General features: G+C 35.1%; 1 long non-coding RNA gene across 1 annotated transcript in view; it reads left to right on the top strand.

Moving 5' to 3' along the window:
- The first annotated feature begins 696 nt into the window (after positions 1 to 696).
- The window catches only part of LOC122202393, a 30,844-nt gene continuing 11,280 nt past the window's right edge, over positions 697 to 20,260 (top strand). Inside the window, exons 1-4 of the long non-coding RNA XR_006194633.1 lie at positions 697 to 832; positions 11,145 to 11,373; positions 12,944 to 13,071; positions 14,999 to 15,201. This is a non-coding gene — a long non-coding RNA (uncharacterized LOC122202393). The remainder of the gene's footprint in view (positions 833 to 11,144; positions 11,374 to 12,943; positions 13,072 to 14,998; positions 15,202 to 20,260) is intronic.

Below are 20,260 nucleotides of genomic sequence, written 5' to 3'. Positions count from 1 at the left end.
GGTAAAATCTGTCATGTGCATTTTTCTGGCTCTTCCTCCATCTAGTGCTTGAGATATAAAATATGAATTAAAGTATAAGCTATTTCAGTTACTTTCCTTTTAATCTTTACAGACAGTTGGGGAATGTGCCATATTCTTGTTTAGAGTTCCCTTAGAGACATGAAATATCTCTAGTTCATCAAACCTAGAAAGTATGAAAAAGTAGACTGAACGTTTTTCATGTCTCTTTCACTCAAATAGACCCCTTGACCCAAATATCAAAATTATTTAAAATTTGTGTAATATTTCACACAAATGAAAGGTAAAACTTGGCTGCAGTTTCCCAGTAGTTAGCATCTAATTTAGCTTATCTTGGCTTATTGTTTACCCTGTTTAGCTCTTATAGAGTTTTCATATTTAATATATATTTTAATTAAAGGAAAGCTGCAGAATTTCGATCCACATATTCAGCTATTCTTCATGGAGTTGTGCCTTTTGATAGAAATCTTCTCATTCTAAGAGCTCTACTCTGAGAAACTCCTTAATGGAGGAACAGTCTCCAGTAAGATCAAGAGTCAGTAGATGCCAGCACTCTGCAGCTGAATTGAGGCTTTCATGTGGCTGGGTTACTATGAGCCATCCATTGTTCCTATTGTTCTGTAGATCTTTGTTGGAATGTTGTTGATATTCATTGATTTCTCAAGGAAAGTACTGGAGCTCAGTGAAATTTCCTTCTAAAGAGAAAGTGTACAACAGGAGAATTCAGATGTCCTTACACTGCCTTCTTCATGCTTCTGACTTCCACCTCCCTCCAAGGAAGGAGAATTTTGTGGGAAACAGAAAATATGGAATGGTGGGTAAAAAAACAGGATACAGGAAAGGGGAAGAGTCTAATGGGCAGGTAGAAAATGGGGAAGAGAGACGTGAGAGGGAGAAGTTGGAGGAGGGCCACCTCCAAGGTAGGAGGTGGAGGAAAGTGAGGGGGGAAAGCTGAGAGAGGTAAGAGCAGAGCAAAAAAGAGATTGGGGACTTAAAAATTAATGGGGAGAAAGAATGCAATTTTTTTGGACTGAAACTGACTCGACCCTTGCATTTGTATCCTATGGCTGCTGTAACAAATTATCACAAACGCAGTGGCTTAAACACTATAACTATATTGTCTTACATCTTTTGAGTTCAGATGTCTGAAATTGGTCTCAGTGGGCTACAGTTAAGGTGTTGGCAGAGCTGTGCTTCTTTTTGGAGGCTCTAAGAGAGAATCTGACTCCTAACCTTTCAGCTTTCTAAAGGATACCCACAATCCTAAATTGTCAAAGCCAGCAATGCTGGATTGTCTTTCTCAATCCAAATTTCTCTGACCTCTGCTTCACATCCCTGTCTCCGACTCTCTTCCCTTTGCCTCCCTCTCCTATTTATAAAGACACTGGCACTTAAATTGGGCCCATCCAGATTATTCAGAATAATCTCTCCTATCTCATGGTCGGATGATTAGCCATCTTAAGTCCATCATCCACTTTAATTCTCCTTTGCCATGTAGCCTAACATATGCACAGATTCTGAGGATTAGTATGTGGACATCTTTAGTTGGGGGAACATTATTCTGCCTATAGCAATCCTGGTAGTATGACAAGGATCTGCCTTATCCTTGGATTTCTCCGGCCAATAACCCCCTCACCCCCGTTGATCCATTTGTTGTCACATTTTCATCTTGAGAATGAAGGCTGATATAAGGTTGATCTTTAAGGGCTTCCTTATGGAGGCCACAAGGAATCCCTCTCCCCATACTCCTACTATCTGGAACACATTTTCTAATTTCTACTTCTGTTCACAACCTCCACCAACTGTGATAGAGTTTTTAAGCAAGAGGACTCAATTAGCAAACTTAAATCCTGGGGAGGTCAGGATAAGGTGAAGGATATGAGAATGCCTGTGGGTGTTTTGATCTCTCTGACTGGTCACCATGTTCTGTAGAGAGAAAGTCCCTGCATTCTATGTGAGTGACACCAACTAAAGGAAGAACTAGCCCATGAGGCTGAGGAACTTGGGCTGGGGTTAGAGAAGGTGCTTTAATTAAAACCCCAGGAAAATGCCACAGAAAGTATTACATAACTGCTTTGCAGTTTGTTTTTTCTCCCTAGCTGGAAGGTTATAATTATTATTTAATAACTGATATATTAATTGATAAAATAAGACAAGCTAATATGGTTATGGTTGAGAGAGTAATATGTTAGGTAATACAAAAATAGAGTAGAATTTCAAAATTAATGGGGATATTGAAGACAAAATGGTCTAAGCCAACAAAACTAAGGACACAAAAAGGAGCAAATGACAACATCAGTAAATAGTAGACAGTTTAATAAATAGAAAATACAAATTAGGGTGAAAGAAACATAACCAAATATTTTAGCCAACCTGATAAATGCTAATGGATGAAATCTTTTTCTGAAGAGGGTTTTCAGAATATTATTCACAAATACACATACACATACACAGTTTGCTAGATATTTTCAAGTAGTATGCTCAATGAAAACTATCAAAGAAAAATTTTAAGGAAATAGTCTAGCAAGGATAAGTCAAACAAATATAATACAACGAAAGTAGGATGAATGGCCAAGGCCAAAGCTAAACACAAAGCCGATGTATCACACTGGAAGAAGAAAGATATGATGTGTAAAGAATTATGAATACATATTTCTTTATGAAAAAAACAAAATGGCAGCCAAATACATAACGCAAAAACTCCAGGAGATAAAGCTTGATAACATACAATTATAGAGGAAGTTATCAATAAAACTTTCAGAATGGAAAAATTAAGTAGACAATAGACACAGATAAAGAGAATGTAGATGATCAAATAAAAGAATTTCAGGGGCTCCTGAGTGGCTCAATGGGTTAAGCATGGGACTCTTGGTTCCCAGCTCAGGTCATGATCTCACGGTTTTGTGAGTTCAAGCCCTGTGTAAGGCTCTACTACCAGTGCAGAGCCTACTTGGGATCCTCTCTCTCCCCCTCTCTCTGTCACTCCTCTGCTTTCTCTGTCTCTTTCCCAAACTAAATAAATAAACTTAAAAAAAAAAAGAATTCCATAGATGATTTTATTCCTTCCATTGATTATGTATTGCTTTGCATTTACAAAATTAAATAACATTTAAAATTCCAAAAAGTTGAGATCTTACTAGCCTCCTTAACTGCTTATAAATTTGTAAAAAATGTCAATCTTTAAATGAAAAATTAATATGCCAGTTAAGACACTCCTGAAATAATCTCTGAAGCAAAAAGTCTATCATTAAAACCTAAACTATCTGAAAAGGAGACATACTAAAAATATATATGGCACAGAAAAATATATAACTAAAAGAAATTTAGAATGGCATTTTTATTATTAAAAATGATTAAAAATACAATGAGCATTTGCCTACAAAATGTAAAAAAAATTAACAATACAAGAATAAAAGGGGGAATTATTCAAGACTAAGAACTAAAATCGAAGGAATAAAAAACAACTAAATGGTGAGACAGGACAATTAATAAAATCCCTTCTCTTCTGGCAATAGTAAAATAAATAAAATTCCAACAGGCTTAGTTTACAAGAAAAGAAGAGACTGTAAACATTAGGAATTATAAGGGAGGTATAAGCTCAAATACAAATAAAAGATTATTTAAAAATTATTAAGTTTAGCACTATGAATGTTACAATCATGTAGAAATAGATAATTTCCTAGCAAAAAAGAAAATTTCCTATTTCACGATGGCAGGATGAACTTTATGACAATCACTTAACCCAGCACTGTCGTGAATGGCTTCATATAGTAGGGGATATTAAAAGAAAAACCAACCAAACTAAACCAAACAACAGCCACCATCAACAACAAAGAGTTGGAAAAAAATACAATTCATCCAAAAAGTCACTGAAATCATAAAAAGTTATTTTGAGGAGAAAGTCAACAAATACCAGAAACCCATAAGAGAGATAATTTTACTTATCTATTTTTATTTTTTTGTTGTGGAGAGAGAGAACCTGAGTGAGAGGGACAGTGGGAGAAAGAGCAAGAGATCTTAAGCAGGCTTCACTTTCAGCACAGAGCTGGGGGTGGGGATCAATCTCAGGACCATGATATCATGACCTGAGCTGAAGTCAAGAGTCAGATGCTTAACTGACCAAGACACCCAAGTGTCCCAAGAGAGAGACTTTTAGATGAAAAAAAAGAAAAGAAACCACAGCAAAAACAGGCACAGAAGAGGATTGCTAACATGGTAGAAGTGTTTTTAGAATCTCTCTGATCCTGGAAATGGAAGATTCTGAGACTAGAAGGTGCCCAGTGTCCCTGACATTTTTTACTGACATTTATTTATCAGTTGTGACACCCAACTAGGCCAGCTTTTTGACACCTATACAATTCATCTCTCCTGTGCAGCATGTGCAGTGACACAAAGCAGCCTAGCTCAGGGCAGAAGAAGTGAGTTTGGACATTGGTGTCAACATGTTGGGACTATCCCAGAAATTCATAGAAGCAGGTGGTACCTGTTGGAATGGTAAAGGTGTAATAAGGTAGATACACAAAATGTGCATCATCATAGTTTAAAAATTAGTATATTAAATTTATTCTTAAGATTTAAAGTGAAAGCAAACCTCTGATGCTCACAGATTTAGACTTCTATCTGCTATCTCCTCTCACATATCTTTCTAATTATTTTCTTTTTCTTCTCCATATTGCTTTCTTCCTCCTTTTCCCCTTTCTTCTTTGGACTTCTACTTTCCACATCGTCTCTTCACTTGGTCTCCCTCTCTATTTGTATTACGCTCCCATTTAGTTCCCTCAATGGATCTTTCTTTCCCTTTTTCTTTTCTTCTGAGGCATCAACCGCCACATTTCCCACCACAAATGGACCCTCTTCATTTTCTTCTTTGCCTCAATCTCTCCCTTTATTTTGTTTTTTAACATAATTTATTGTCAAATTAGCTAACATACAGTGTGTAAAGTGTGCTCTTGGTTTTTGGGGTAGATTCTCGCAGTTCATTGCTTACATACAACAACCAGTGCCCATCCCAATCTCTATTTTAAATAGCACATTCAGTGTATGTGTATATGCACAAATAATATATATTATTTGTTATATGTAACAAATAATAGTGACTTTGTTTAACTCACAAAGAGGCTGAATCGAATATCTTAGGTTCCTATCACAAAAATATAAAACATAAATATGTTCTTGGTCTAAAAAAAAAAAAAAAAGAAGAAGAAGGAGGTGGTACATAAAAACTCCCTTCAGGCACAATGTGTAGACTCACAGAGTATTCCCAATCGGTCCAAATAACTCTCTTATACAGAAATACACTCAGAATAACCAACTAAGAAAAATTTTTACCATGATAGAAACCACAATCAACCAATACGAGAAACTTCTATCCAGTAGAAAATAAAAGGGGTTATTTCTGTGTTGTCCTGGATAAGGATTTGAAAGGGTTCATGGGAGGAGGGTGATACAGATATGGATTAATGCTAGCCAGATTTTGTTTGACAAATATAACTTCAGGTTTATGTGTTAGCACCTTAGGGTAAACACTTGAAAAATGGAAATAGAATTAATGACTTGCAGATCATTAGAGGAACAAAAACAACAAAAAATTTTTGAAGGAAGTGTGATAAAGACATATGTAAAAATCCAAAAAGTAGGGGGAAGGGGAAATCAGATATCAGGATAACCATCAATCAGTAAATAAGACAGAGAATATGTCCAAACATATTAATAATCATATTATTTTTGAGTGAATAAAATTCATGTATTAAAAACAGATTTTTAAATTGCAAAAAAAAAATAAATAAAGCAAGCGGTATTAAGTAAAATTCAAGATGAAAATCTTTAAAAGCAAAAAACAAAATTTTTCATCTTGATGAAAGGAACAATCCAGCGTGAAAATATTACAGTCAATGATATTTATGTACCCAACAACATAGCTGAAATATATAAAGGAGAAATGATTAGCCATGGAGAACAAATTGATTAAGCTGCAGACCTAGTGAGAGAGTTTATTACACCTCTCAGAAATGACGGAACAGGTAAGTAGAACAAAATAAGTCTAGGTGTATTGAATAATAAAATGTTTGAACAAACAGAATGTGGATTAAATAGAAATTACACATTGTTTTGTGAATTTGGATAATGAAAAATTTAAGCAAATAAGGATGTATTACTTCAAATTTCACAAAACTTTACTTCTAAAAAATATGTACAAAACATTCACAGATATTATGAATTAGAACCCAAAAGAATCTCAATAAATTAAAAAGGCTGATTTCATGTAATCTATCACCATTACACAAAGCATAATACAATTTAGAATTAACAGCAAAAGAGGAACAAAAATGGCATTCACTAAAAAATAAAGCATATAAGTATAGACACACACACTTTTTTTTTTTTTTTTTTAATTGGTCAAAAAGACTTTATTTACAACTTAAGTCCTGGGAAGTTTGTTAAAAAAAAAAACAAACACAAGAAGTTATAAAGTACAAGGCTTGTTTACCATTAAACCCAAATATCCTTAGTTTCTCTGCAATTAAGTCAAAAGCAGATAAATCTTATGTTTAGTAATTAATTTATTTATTTATTTATTTATTTTTTCATGAAATTTATTGTCAAATTGGTTTCCATACAACACCCAGTGCTCATCCCAAAAGGTGCCCTCCTCAATACCCATCACCCACCCTCCCCTCCCTCCCACCCCCCATCAACCCTCAGTTTGTTCTCAGTTTTTAACAGTCTCTTATGCTTTGGCTCTCTCCCACTCTAACCTCTTTTTTTTTTTTTTTCCTTCCCCTCCCCCATGGGTTTCTGTTATGTTTCTCAGGGTCCACATAAGAGTGAAACCATATGGTATCTGTCTTTCTCTGTATGGCTTATTTCACTTAGCATCACACTCTCCAGTTCCATCCACGTTGCTACAAAAGGCCATATTTCATTTTTTCTCATTGCCACATAGTATTCCATTGTGTATATAAACCACAATTTCTTTATCCATTCATCAGTTGATGGACATTTAGGCTCTTTCCATAATTTGGCTATTGTGGAGAGTGCTGCTATAAACATTGGGGTACAAGTGCCCCTATGCATCAGTACTCCTGTATCCCTTGGATAAATTCCTAGCAGTGCTATTGCTGGGTCATAGGGTAGGTCTATTTTTAATTTTCTGAGGAACCTCCACACTGCTTTCCAGAGTGGCTGCACCAATTTGCATTCCCACCAACAGTGCAAGAGGGTTCCCGTTTCTCCACATCCTCTCCAGCATCTATAGTCTCCTGATTTGTTCATTTTGGCCACTCTGACTGGCGTGAGGTGATATCTGAGTGTGGTTTTGATTTGTATTTCCCTGATGAGGAGCGACGTTGAACATCTTTTCATGTGCCTGTTGGCCATCCGGATGTCTTCTTTAGACAAGTGTCTATTCATGTTTTCTGCCCATTTCTTCACTGGGTTATTTGTTTTTCAGGTGTGGAGTTTGGTGAGCTCTTTATAGATTTTGGATACTAGCCCTTTGTCCGATATGTCATTTGCAAATACCTTTTCCCATTCCGTTGGTTGCCTTTTAGTTTTGTTGGTTGTTTCCTTTGCTGTGCAGAAGCTTTTTATCTTCATAAGGTCCCAGTAATTCACTTTTGCTTTTAATTCCCTTGCCTTTGGGGATGTGTCGAGTAAGAGATTGCTACGGCTGAGGTCAGAGAGGTCTTTTCCTGCTTTCTCCTCTAAGGTTTTGATGGTTTCCTGTCTCACATTCAGGTCCTTTATCCATTTTGAGTTTATTTTTGTGAATGGTGTGAGCAAGTGGTCTAGTTTCAACCTTCTGCATGTTGCTGTCCAGTTCTCCCAGCACCATTTGTTAAAGAGACTGTCTTTTTTCCATTGGATGTTCTTTCCTGCTTTGTCAAAGATGAGTTGGCCATACGTTTGTGGGTCTAGTTCTGGGGTTTCTATTCTATTCCATTGGTCTATGTGTCTGTTTTTGTGCCAATACCATGCTGTCTTGATGATGACAGCTTTGTAGTAGAGGCTAAAGTCTGGGATTGTGATGCCTCCTGCTTTGGTCTTCTTCTTCAAAATTACTTTGGCTATTCGGGGCCTTTTGTAGACACACACACTTTTACAGAAGTGTTATATCAAGTTAGAGAAAATATAAAAATGGAAATTATTACTTATAAAACTTTTGTCAAAGATAATACCTAGGTATAAAAAACAATAAACATTGAATAATTTATGCCCTTAAATAATATATCAGAAAAATATGAAAGTTTGGAAGTAATGAACTGACCTTTCAATTAAAAAAGCTAGGACAGTTCAGTGATTTAAAAAAACAGAAATAAAAAATTGATAAAGATAAGAGATAAAAATATAACAACATAAAAAGGTAAAACATAAAGTTAATCAAAAAAGACAGAGAAGTCTTAATAATTTATATTAATATGTATAACAATAAATAATAATACTTATAAAATTTATATCAATGTGTTTGAATTAGAAAATCAATTTGGGAATACTTCTTAATGTCCTGACTGACATTCAAGAAAGTGACTGGATTACATAATCCTTGGCAGAAATTGAGTGCTTTACAGCAAATAATCCCAACCATCTCATCAATCTTACTTTCCATAGGTCCAACACACTGAACCACCCTCGTCCTTACAGAGAAAAGCAGAGAAGGTGAAAAGCTCCATTCACCTGCTGAAAATGCCAGATGACCAGAAGCAAAGCAAGACTAGTTGGGGAGCATTGAGCAGAGTGATGAACTGCATTTCATCCAACCCAAAATAGTCTGTGCCCATTTACCATCTTGAAGGGTTCTTGTCAGGTTGAGGGAGTTCTGCCAGGAAGCAGGCACTAAAACGGTGACCTTGAATCTTGGCTGGTTGATAATGGGCCACAAAGAATTGACAAAATCCAACTGCTTGCTGGAAGATACATGGCTTCCTTCAGCAGACAGTGAAAGATGAAATAGATTGGCTTAAAAAAAAAAACACCAAAGAGCTTTGGGCTTATTGATTTTTATAAACAAAACCCTTTGGGTGCCCTAAGAGTAGAAAGGTACTATGACAATTTGTCTTCTTAGAATAAAAATAGAGACATGTATAAACTAAATATGTTTTATCCCTGAAATATATGCTAAAGTAGAAGTAGAATTAACTACCACTGGACGTTTTCCTTTCATTTTTTGTTAAATCAGAAAGAAACTTATTTATCTCTTTCTTTCTAATGAAGTAGGGAACGAGGCAGTGTCCCCAGATCTTTGATTTATTTACACAGGGACCAAGAGTTGGATTGAAGCTGGATCTTTCAGGAAAGAGTCCCACCCTCATCCACCCTCACTCTTCACTAGACAAATTCATATACATTCTATAAGTTTTAACTAAATGGACATTTTCTTTGTAGTATCCTGGATACTTAAAATATTCTCCATTTTTGGGTTTATAAACTTTTTGTTCATTTCACCATTATATAATTTGCTATATGATATTGTCTGTCAAACCCCCCCACACAACACCTGACCCCCTCCTTGATGAAGCAAACCAAAGTCACTGTGTGCACCCAAAGATGAAAAACCACATCTTATCTTTTCTAAGACTAGGGAGGAAGAGAGCAAAGAAAGGAGAGAGCAGGGTCATGAAGCTAAATTTAATTGAGTGATTACTCCACACAAGATATTATCTAGATCATTTCACATTTTATTATGTTTAATCTGCACACCCACATTGCTATATTAATACTGATCTCTTCAGATCATATATGAAGCTTACAAAATTTAAGGACTTTAGCCCAGGTCACAGAGTTGGTTAACATTATACCCTTCATCTAATTCCAAAGTGTGTGCTCTCTTTGCTACTACATAATTATGTCAAATTTAAAAGCAAAATAAGTTCCCTTCATATTGTTGTTCCCTACAGGAGATGGGCCTCTAAAATGTACAGTGGACCTTTCAGTTGCCAATGACCATGAGAAAAATCAGAGCAGATGATATAGCACCTTTTGATGATGGTGTTTCTTTAAGTGGAACAAGTCTGAATTTAAAACATAGTTGAGAAAAAGGTGGAGAAAGCTTTGCTAGTGATGAATGGAGTTGTCAAAGAAATGCGCAATTTAACTGTAACTCAGTAGGAATTGGAATACACATCTATTTAAGGCATTTCTAGATCTGATTTGATGTCCAAAGTTATAGCAAGATCAATCTCTTTGGCAGGATATTAAATTAATAAAATAAATATATAAAATTAATATATAAAGTTAGTTTGCTAAGTCTATAGCCTTCAAATTATGATAAAGCTGAATGCACATGTAAATTTTTTTCTGGCCACAAGAAGATTTTGATCACTTAATCTCAGTTCTACATTTTTTGCCTTTTGTTAAATATATATCTATATTGTACATATACATATTTATATACACATATATAGTAGTATACTCTATATGGTGTATATGTGCGTATGTATATATATACATGCCTATGTACATATAAAGATTATTTTATGTCAAATGACATGAAGCAGTTGTAACTAGCTTAAGTATAAATGGGAACTTTTGGAATCATACTCTGTTGTCTCATGGAATCAAAGAAAGTAGTGAATCAAACATTACATCAAACAAGAGCTTATCTAACCCAAGGTGTTTGATATCAGAAATATATCAAATTTCGGCCCAGTTGTTAAAATAAATAGATTCAGATCAAAATATGATAAACCCATCTTGATTGCAGTGCCTAATTCTGGACCAATCAAAACTGCCTGATGATACAGTCATTTAATATGGACATGGCTGGTGGGGTGGTTCCCCGTTGTTTCAGGGGTAGTTACCAGAGAAGAAGGAATCATGAATCTGAATGACAAATCCAGCTATGAGAATTTTGATACAAGTTTTCTCCAAACTTTACTTTTAGGTTTCCAGTATGTTACACATTCAAAATGATGCATTCAGTAAGCATTTTGACCAAACTAGAAATTTGATTCTATTTAGTTGGTCCCACCTGGTTTAGTGAATGTTTTAACGATGACTTGGTAGAGGAAAAAAACAAGATGATGTATTCAGAATGACTAAGCCCATAATCTGTAATAACTGTCTAGATTGCAGTTCTTAATCTTTGCTCAATTTTCATTCATTTTTTTTTTTTCAAACCATGCCCACAGTGTCTGGCTTCTTTACCATGTGCACTGCAAACCTGCTGACTTCCTGCTTCTCTCATTAATGGCTGGGTGAAACTGCGACTCTCTGTCTCCTTAAAGTGGGAGCACTGTCTCTGTGGGGTCTCTGGCATCATCAGCATTCTGCTGCAGCTTTGGAATAGCAGTAGTGCTCTATAGTAACGTTAGCAGGGAGAAGCTGATATGAAAACAGATATGATTGTGCAGAACACTGGTAACTTTTGCATTCTACCTTTTAAAAGAATGTTTATTATTATTTTTAAGAAAGAGTGCAGGTAGGGGCAGAGAGAGAGGACAGAGAGAATCCCAAGCAGGTTCTGTGCTGTCAGCATACAGCCCAATTTGGGGCTTGATTTCACAATCCTGAGATCATGACCTGAGCTGTAATCAAGAGTCAGACCTTTAACCAACTGAGTCACCCAGGTGTCTCATGCATCTTACCTTTAAATAACCCTCCAGATGCCACAGCTCAAGGGCATCCTTGTTTGTTTTATACCCAATGTCATGGTAGGTTTTGTGTGCAATTAAAATCATTGCTTTAATCGAAGTGTTCATTCTATTTTTCACCCTTTTTTTCAGTTAAAATTAATGTGTATCAATTTCCCACATGATTCTTGAAAACATAATTTTAACAATTGCATGTAGTATTTGATTTAGTGAATCAGCTGTTACTTGTTCAACCATTCCGCTATTACTGAAACAGTAGATTGTGTCTTTTCACTACCATGAATCCTACATACACGGAAACCTATATAATATAATAGGTCCTTCCCAAATAGTGGAAAATTTATTTCACCCTGTCAAAAACTAAAAAACTATTTATGCTTCCTAACACTTATTGTTATTTTTTATTCTTGATGTTTTCTGTTCTCATTTTCATGGTCACCTTCATTATATAAGAAAAAAAATTTTCTTTCTAGGATCAGATATTTACTTTATTTATTTTGCCAGTTTCATAAATGAAAAAAAGTACTGGTTGCCTTTTTTTGATGATTAGCAAAGGTAAACTTTTTTCTCATGTCCTTGATTAAAATATTTACTAGTTCCTATTTCTCCTGTGATTTGTCTGATTTTTTTTGTCCATTTACCTTTGCCAAAAGTCATGAGAACAACTTCCCTGCAAAGTCCAGGTTTGAAGCCAGGATTGTCAGACCTTGGGCAAGTCATATCATCTCTTTTCTCATCTATATACCTCAGGGAGATATGGCATTTTAATGACACAATAGACATATAAGACTAAAACTTGATAGTGGTGGATATTCAAGAAATGATTCTTGATAATAATATCATTATTTTTGTTGTTATTACATAAGTAACTTAATTATCCAGAAAATAGTAAAGAGCAGTGATGGCAGAATTGTCCTTACTTGATTCCCCATGTTTATGGACATGCTTTCATTGTTTCACATTGGTAATCATTATTGAATGATGAGAAAGAATTAGAATAATTCTTATTAGAAAGAATTGAATAATTTAGCAAGGCTTTTTGGTTTCTACTGAGGTGAATTTTGTTTGGTTGTGTTTTTCCAATTTGACCAACTGATTTGATGTTTTCTTAAAGTTCTTAATATTTAACCATTTTCATGTTTGAAAGATTGAACTTTATTTGGTCATGGTAGAATTGTTTTAGTGAGACACTAGCTTCTATTAAGAAAGAACTAAGGGTTTTCAAATCTATATTCATTGATCTGTTTTTGGCTTGTATTATCCTGATATTTTTTGATATCAGGATTATATTTCCTTTATAAATCAAATTGGTCTGCTTTATTTCTTCTGGGTTTTAGATCATCTTCTGTTGTGTGAAAATTTTCTGCTGCTGGATATTTAGAAGGACTAGCTTTCATAACCAACAAGACCTGAGGATTCATCTGGGTTGCTGTTTAACAAATTTCTGAGCCACTTTTCGTGTTAGGTATTTATTCTGTTTTTCTGCTTTGTTTGGTAATAACTTAGGTATTTTGAATTTTTAACATTCTATTAAAATTATCTGTTACATAAAATTTCAGATTCATCAATATATGCTGTTTTATTTTATTATAAATTAAACATCTCGTCTGAAGTAACTGTCACTCCTTTTTTTCCTCTCACTTTATTTGCATATTTTTCCCTATCTTAATTTATTTTGTTGGATATTTATTTTTTAAGATACAGAATATCAGGGCACCTAGGTGGCTCAGGTAAGTGTCCAATTCTTGATTTCAGCTCAGGCCATGATCTCATGGTTTGTGGGATCACACCCCACGTTGGTCTCAGCACTGACAGTGCACAGCCTGTTTGATATTCTGTCTCACTCTCTCTCTCTCTGCCCCTCCCCTGCTCATGCTCTCTCTCTTTCTCTCTCTCCCTCAAAATAATAAAAATTTGTAAAACAACTGCAGAATATCTCTGCCTTCTAATTCACTTTAACCTTTTCAATATTCATTTTTATAAGCTTGAATGGCTTCTTTTTTAAATTTCCAGTGCATAACATTATTATTATTTAATCATTATCATTATTATTAAAAGTACTAATCTAGAAATTCACCTTTTCTTGCACTTTTTCTATGAGATATAACTCTCAATAAGGTGTGTTTATAAATTTCATTCATTTAAGCCATATTTATTTATTGCCAACTCTGTACCAGACCATTACTATGAATTTATGGTATAATTAATGATGACTATGACGTTTATCTTACCACTTGGAGCTTACACAGGAGAAAAAGGCATTACTGAATAAGGATGCTTAAACCACCATGATAAGTATTAAAATAATAAGCACATGATCCCATGGAAACAACAGAAAAGGAAGCACAGGTGAGAAGTACCATCAAATGCTATACAAATATTAAATACTGCACTTTTGCTTTGCTTTTTTGCCCGTGTCATCTTTAAGGCATTACACAAAATACTTGATGCTGTGTCTTTCCTCTACCACCCCCCTCTCACTCCTCATTTGGTAGGACACTAATGAAATATATCCAAGCAGTGGCTCTTATCTACCCATCTACTCTCCCTCTTTCTCCTCTCTCTACCTACCTACCCACCTACCTATCATCTATTTGCATACCCAGTCGGTCTATCTATGCAGCTATAAGCTCAGAAAGCTTTCATGCAGGGACTGGCCACAGTGAGCTATAATCCAGAATGGAATAGCAGTATTCCAGTTTGTCCCTTATGAGATATTCTGTTTATTGGAGCACAGTATTTCCCCAACTGGCTTCCGCAACTGATAGGAATTATATGGAAAAATAAGCCAGGGATCTCTAGGTCAAATAATTGTATTTCCCATTAGACTTTTAAGGACTTTAATGTGCTTTGAAGCCTCCAAGAAAGGAATATAATATACAGAATTTTTCACGTTAATTTCATCATGGTTTTCTTTGATCTGGGACTTTCTTGAGAGAACAACGCTCTTTGCGACAGACTTTGTGAAGAGCTCTTTTATATTACCATGGATGTATTTGGTTTGGAATTCTGCCAGCCTCAGAAAAGGAGACATAGAAAGGCCACTGAATGTATCTACATGTATTGGAAAATGTTAATTGTAGGATAAATCACAAGTAAAACAAAAGGCATACACACACAACAAAATATGTAATACAATATGTAAATATGTATACTATTTAGAATACCAATCCTATAGTGCCTTGCAGTATCATACAACAAAACTGTTTTAATGAGACTTAGCACATGTGTGATACATTTCATAGGGAATGACTGACTATTAGACAATTTGGGAGGAAAAAAAAAGTTGCTTTTTTACGAGACAGCAAAATGGCCTGAACAATGTAAAAAATGATTGGAAGACTGATTTTTTTTGTTTTTAAATTGGTGAGACTTATGATTCACATTTACAGGAACCAAACTACATCCAGCTGGGTAAAAGGCATAAAAAATTGAACCCACCCCTACTTGGATGACACCAAAGAGAAACTCACAGTGAGAAGAGAATTTCTATACTCTTAGGACATAGAAACCACAACGATTGGCTGAAGTTGGGTGATAATTCAAAACAGGACAACTAAACAGACCATCAACCCTGGGGATCTTTATTTACAAGGTAGAATATTATTAGACTCCATATCACTTTTTTTCTTGAATTTTTAAAAAATAGTTTCAGACTTAAGAGTAATTTCTGTATGCCCTGCACACAGCTTCTCCTAATGTATCTTCCATAACCATGGTTCAATTATTAAAACTAAGAAATTAACTGAACAATACTAATTATGAAATTACAGACTTTATTTAGATTTCCACAGTTTTCCCCATTATGCCTTTTTTTTTAAATTCTAGTATCCAATCCTGCATTGTACATTGTATATTTAGTTGTTAGATATCCTTAGTCCAGTCTATGTCAATTTCTCAACGATTCCTTGTCTGGTGACCTTAACACTTCTGAAATGGTCAGGCATTTTATAAGATGTTCCCTGATTTATGTCTTGATGTTTCTTATGATTAGATTGAGGTTATACATTTTGAGGAAGAACATCTGAGAGATGATAGTCCCTTGATATGGTATCATTATCAGTCCCACGTGATACCGATATGACAGGTGATGTTAACATCGATCACTTGGTTACGGTGTCTGCCAGGTTTCTCGATTGTAAAGCCATTATTCTTCCCTTTCCTCACTCTATTTATTAGATGTGACTGACTAAATTTAACCCATGCCTATGGGGTGAGGAATTAACCACCACTCCCTGGAAGGAGTATCAAACAATTGGTGGACCTATGTTAAAATCACTGCCTGGGTGGCTCAGTTGGTTAAACATCTGACTCTTGATCTCAACTCAGGCCCTGATATCAGGGTCATGAGCTCAAGTACCCCCTCCATGCTGAGCATGGAGCCTACTTGAAAAAATATACATGTGTATGTCGCTTCCACTAAATCTAGCATTTATCGGTGGATTTTGTTTGCAGTGATTATTACTGTGGCATTTTAATGGTGATTTTATATTTCCCTCTTCTATGTTTATCGCTTGGGGTTCTTCTGTAAGGACACATGGCCCTTGATACCTCATTTATTTATCCAGTTATGTATTTACACAATTATTTTGGGGTTATAATCTAAAACTACCATTTTTTCATTTTGTTGCTCAAATGGATTCCAACTTTTGTCAATGGGAGCTCTTTAAGATTGGTTCCTGTGATCTTTTGACATGCCCCATGCTTCGTGTTTATTTTTTTAATCATTTCCTTAATTCTGGCATCAAAAGATGCTCCAGGTTTACCTTGTTACTCATCCTTTCCCAGCCTTGGAATGGTCCACTTCCCCAAGGAACCCAGATGGTAGCTAGAAACTAAGGTGTCTGTTCATTTCTCTCTTTCTCTTTTTCATTCTGTTCTAAGAAATAAATAAATTGTATATATGTATATGTATCTCTGTATTTGCACATACATTGTCTTATCCTCTACCAACTGAGCTACACAGGACGCCTAAGTGCATATGTTAAAATATAAGTATACACTGATATATTCAACTCCAGTCCAGCATCATGGGTTCATTCTAACATTACCTCATTACTTATTTGTTCCATCTTTCTCTGACAGTGAAAAACCTGGCTTTCACTGTCTAAATACACACTATTTTGTCCAAACTTAGGGTATATGTAAGGTAGTTTCAGTATGACTAACTTGTACCCATGTGGGAAACAAATTTACCAATTAAAATACAGTATTTACTTACAGTTCATTTTGTTTTCAGCCTCATGATATATCTGGCTGAACTTCTTGTTTCCAAAAGATAATTAGGGCAGATCCCTTCTTGCCTACATCCTTCAGTGTGGTTATGTTATACATTTGTAATACAGTTAGAGTCATTTGTCAAAGTCTAGATTGCATTTCAGATTGCTGGGATCTACTGATTTTCTGCCTGCTTGTACTATCAGGAAAGAAATGTTGAAGCCTCTGATTCCAGGCATGGATTTATCCCTCTCTCTCTCTCTGTCTCACTCTCTCTCTCTCTCTCTCTCTAAATTCAGTTGTACCAATTTCTCGTCATGTATTTTGAAGCTCTGTTGCTAGATTCACATACTTTTAGAATGAATATGTCTCCTTGGACAACTAAACTCTTCTATCATTAGCTAATGTCCATCTTTGTTCCTGAAAATGTTCCTTGTTTTGAAGTCTACTTTGTGTGAAATTAATACAGCTACTCCAACTTTCTTTCTGTTGGTTAGTCTTTGGGTGGTATATTCTTTTGTCCTTCTACTTTCAACTCATCTATTTTTTTTTTAATTTAATGTGATTTCTTATAGATAGCAATAGTCAGGCCTTGCTTTGTGTCCAGTTTGACAGTCTCAATATTTTAAATAATTTGTTTGTACTGTTCATCTTCAATGTGATTATAGATAGGATTAGATTGATATCTACCACCCTTTTGGCCACTTTATATTTGTTCCATTGTTCTTTTTGTCCTCTTTTTCTGACTTCTGTTGGGTAATTTGAGAGTTTTATTTCCTTTATTGATTTATTATTTATGTCCCATTGTAGGGGTGGCCCAAGGGTTTGGAATGTACATTTTTAATTAATCTTAGTCTACCTTGAAATAACAGTATACTGCTTCACATCGAGTGTCAGGACTATATGGGAGTATATTCCCAACCCACATCCTTTGTGATATTGTTGTCATATATTTTACTTTTATACTTGTAATAAACATACAATACACTTATAATAAAATTATTTCAGGATGTCAATTATCATCTACAGTAATTAGAAATAAATTCAACATATGAATTTTATTTTACCACTATATATTTTACTACCAATGAGATTTTCACATCTTTTTCTAGATCCAGATTTCCAAACAATATTTCATTCCTTTAGCCTCAAGATCTTCCATTAATATTTCCTATTGAAAAGGTCTGTTAGCAATGGATTATCTCGGGTTTTGTTTGTGAAAGACATTTTATTTCCTGTTCCTTAAAATTGTTTTTTAGTTACTATACAGAAAAACTGACCCTTTTCTGGAGTGTATTTCAATGTATAGATTTATATAACCACATACACAATAAGGAGACAGAATAATTTTTGTTTCTGAGCAGTCTTTCATCCCTTTATGGTGATTCCTTAGGTTTAGAGTGTGGTCTTGTTTTCCACAGGTAATTTCTCAATGTCTGTTTCCTTCTTGGCTTTGTATTTTCCCTTTTGCTCTGTGCTTCAGGAGGAATTTGTCTCCTACAGTTCTACAGGTAGCTAGCATTAGACTGTTATTTTTTATTCTGTACTTATTAGCCTGTTGGGGAGCAGCACGTGAGGGGGGTAGTCTCTGATGTTCTGATTAAGCATCAATCTTGGGTAGGCATTGTATCCCTACCTTCCTAGTATGTGGCCTTCCTTGTGATCTTGTACCTCCTCCAGCTTTTGTGCTGTGCCTAAAACACATTCCTGCACCTCACAGAGAGTTAGTTTCTTTTTTTGTTTTCATTTTGTTTTTTCTGTCTGCTTTACCCAACTGTCAGGGATGCCTATCAGTGCCTCCAGGCAACACTGTATGATCATCTCTCACTGCAGACAGGGTTTGTAATCTGTATAGGCAGTAGGGGACATGCAAAACCTAGAACTTAAATAAACAATTGAGTTTAAAAACTTCTATTTGGGTCTATCAGCAAGTTGATCACAAGTGAAAAGAGAATTAGTCAATGAAACATCAGAAGAAGCTGTTTATACTGAAAAATGGGAAGGTAAAAGCAAAGAAAACACAAAAAATAGAGTAAAAGGCAGATGGAACATGGTGAAAAGCTGTAATATATGCATAATTCAACTCCCAGGAACAGAGGAGAAAGAGAAAATGTGGAAGATCAGTATTTTAGTACATAATGGCTTAAGATTCTCTATAAACTGGCAAGTAATATAAAGCCACATATAGCTGAATCTCAAACAGAAAAAGTTCTTTGGAAACCATACACAGGCACATAATAGTAAAACTATGATCCAAAGACAAAAAAAAATATCTTAACATCAGCCTGGAGTTGGGGGTCAAGGGATATATTCATTTAAAGCAGCAATAAGGCCAGCAAATGATTTTTCAACATAATTGATGGAAAAAAGGAAGACAATTGTATTATATGTTCAAAGTGCAGAAAGAAAATAAAAACCTGCCAGTTTAGAATTTAGACCCAATGCAAATTGCCTTCAGATATGAAACAAAAATAAAGATATTTTAAAATACAAATAGATATATAAAACTAGGAGGCTTTATCACCAGCAGGCACACCCTAAATCATATGTTAAAGCAGGTTTTTGAAGAGGAAGGGAAAAGTGATCCCAGATAGAAGCTTAAGAGAGCATAAAGGAATAAAAAGCAACACAAAGGGGAAAAATGTAGATAAATGTGAATGCATGGGTTTTTTGTTGTTGTTGTTTTCTGTTTTTTTTTTTATTAAAACAGTAATAATATATTACTGGACTTAAACATACATAGACTTTAAACAATTTTAAAAAGGGCATGTATGGGATGGCGCCTGGGTGGCTCAGCCAGTTAAGTGTGAGACTCCTGATTTTGTCTCAGATCATGATCATACAGTTCATGAGATAGAGCACCGTGTCAGGCTCCGTGCTGATGGCACGGAGCCTGCCTGGGTATTTTCTGTCTCTCTCTCTCTCTCTCTCCCTCTCTCTCTCTCTCTCAAAATAAATAAATAAACATCTAAAAGAAGGAGCATGTATGATAGGAGATGATTAAATATAGATACAGTGTTATAATGTCCTTGCCTTGTCTAATAACTGCTAGAAGTACTGATTTATGTTGGACTTTCATTAGTCAAGCATGCATGCTAAATTTTTAGGGTAACAAGCTAATAAAAGTGAACGCAGGAAATGGTAAGTAATAATAATAATTCCTTAAAAAAGGAAGAAGAGCTAGAAAAAAAGCAGATGGGGAATGGTAGAGCAGCAAATAAGAAAATGCTACATTTAACCCCAAAATCTGATATGGGATGTAAGAAAACTAAGTAATTCAATAACAAAGATCATTTGACTTACACTCTTTTTAATCTGATGAGACAAATGAATGTACAAAATCTAAAAATGAAAAGATACAGGGGGCACCTGGATGGCTCAGTTGGTTAAGTGTCTGACTCTTGATATTGGCTCAGGCTATGATTTCACGTTCGTGA

Source organism: Panthera leo, chromosome D2, assembly GCF_018350215.1.
Source record: "Panthera leo isolate Ple1 chromosome D2, P.leo_Ple1_pat1.1, whole genome shotgun sequence".
In the NCBI taxonomy this organism is placed as follows: domain Eukaryota; kingdom Metazoa; phylum Chordata; class Mammalia; order Carnivora; family Felidae; genus Panthera; species Panthera leo.
This window is presented reverse-complemented; position numbering and strand designations above follow the sequence as displayed.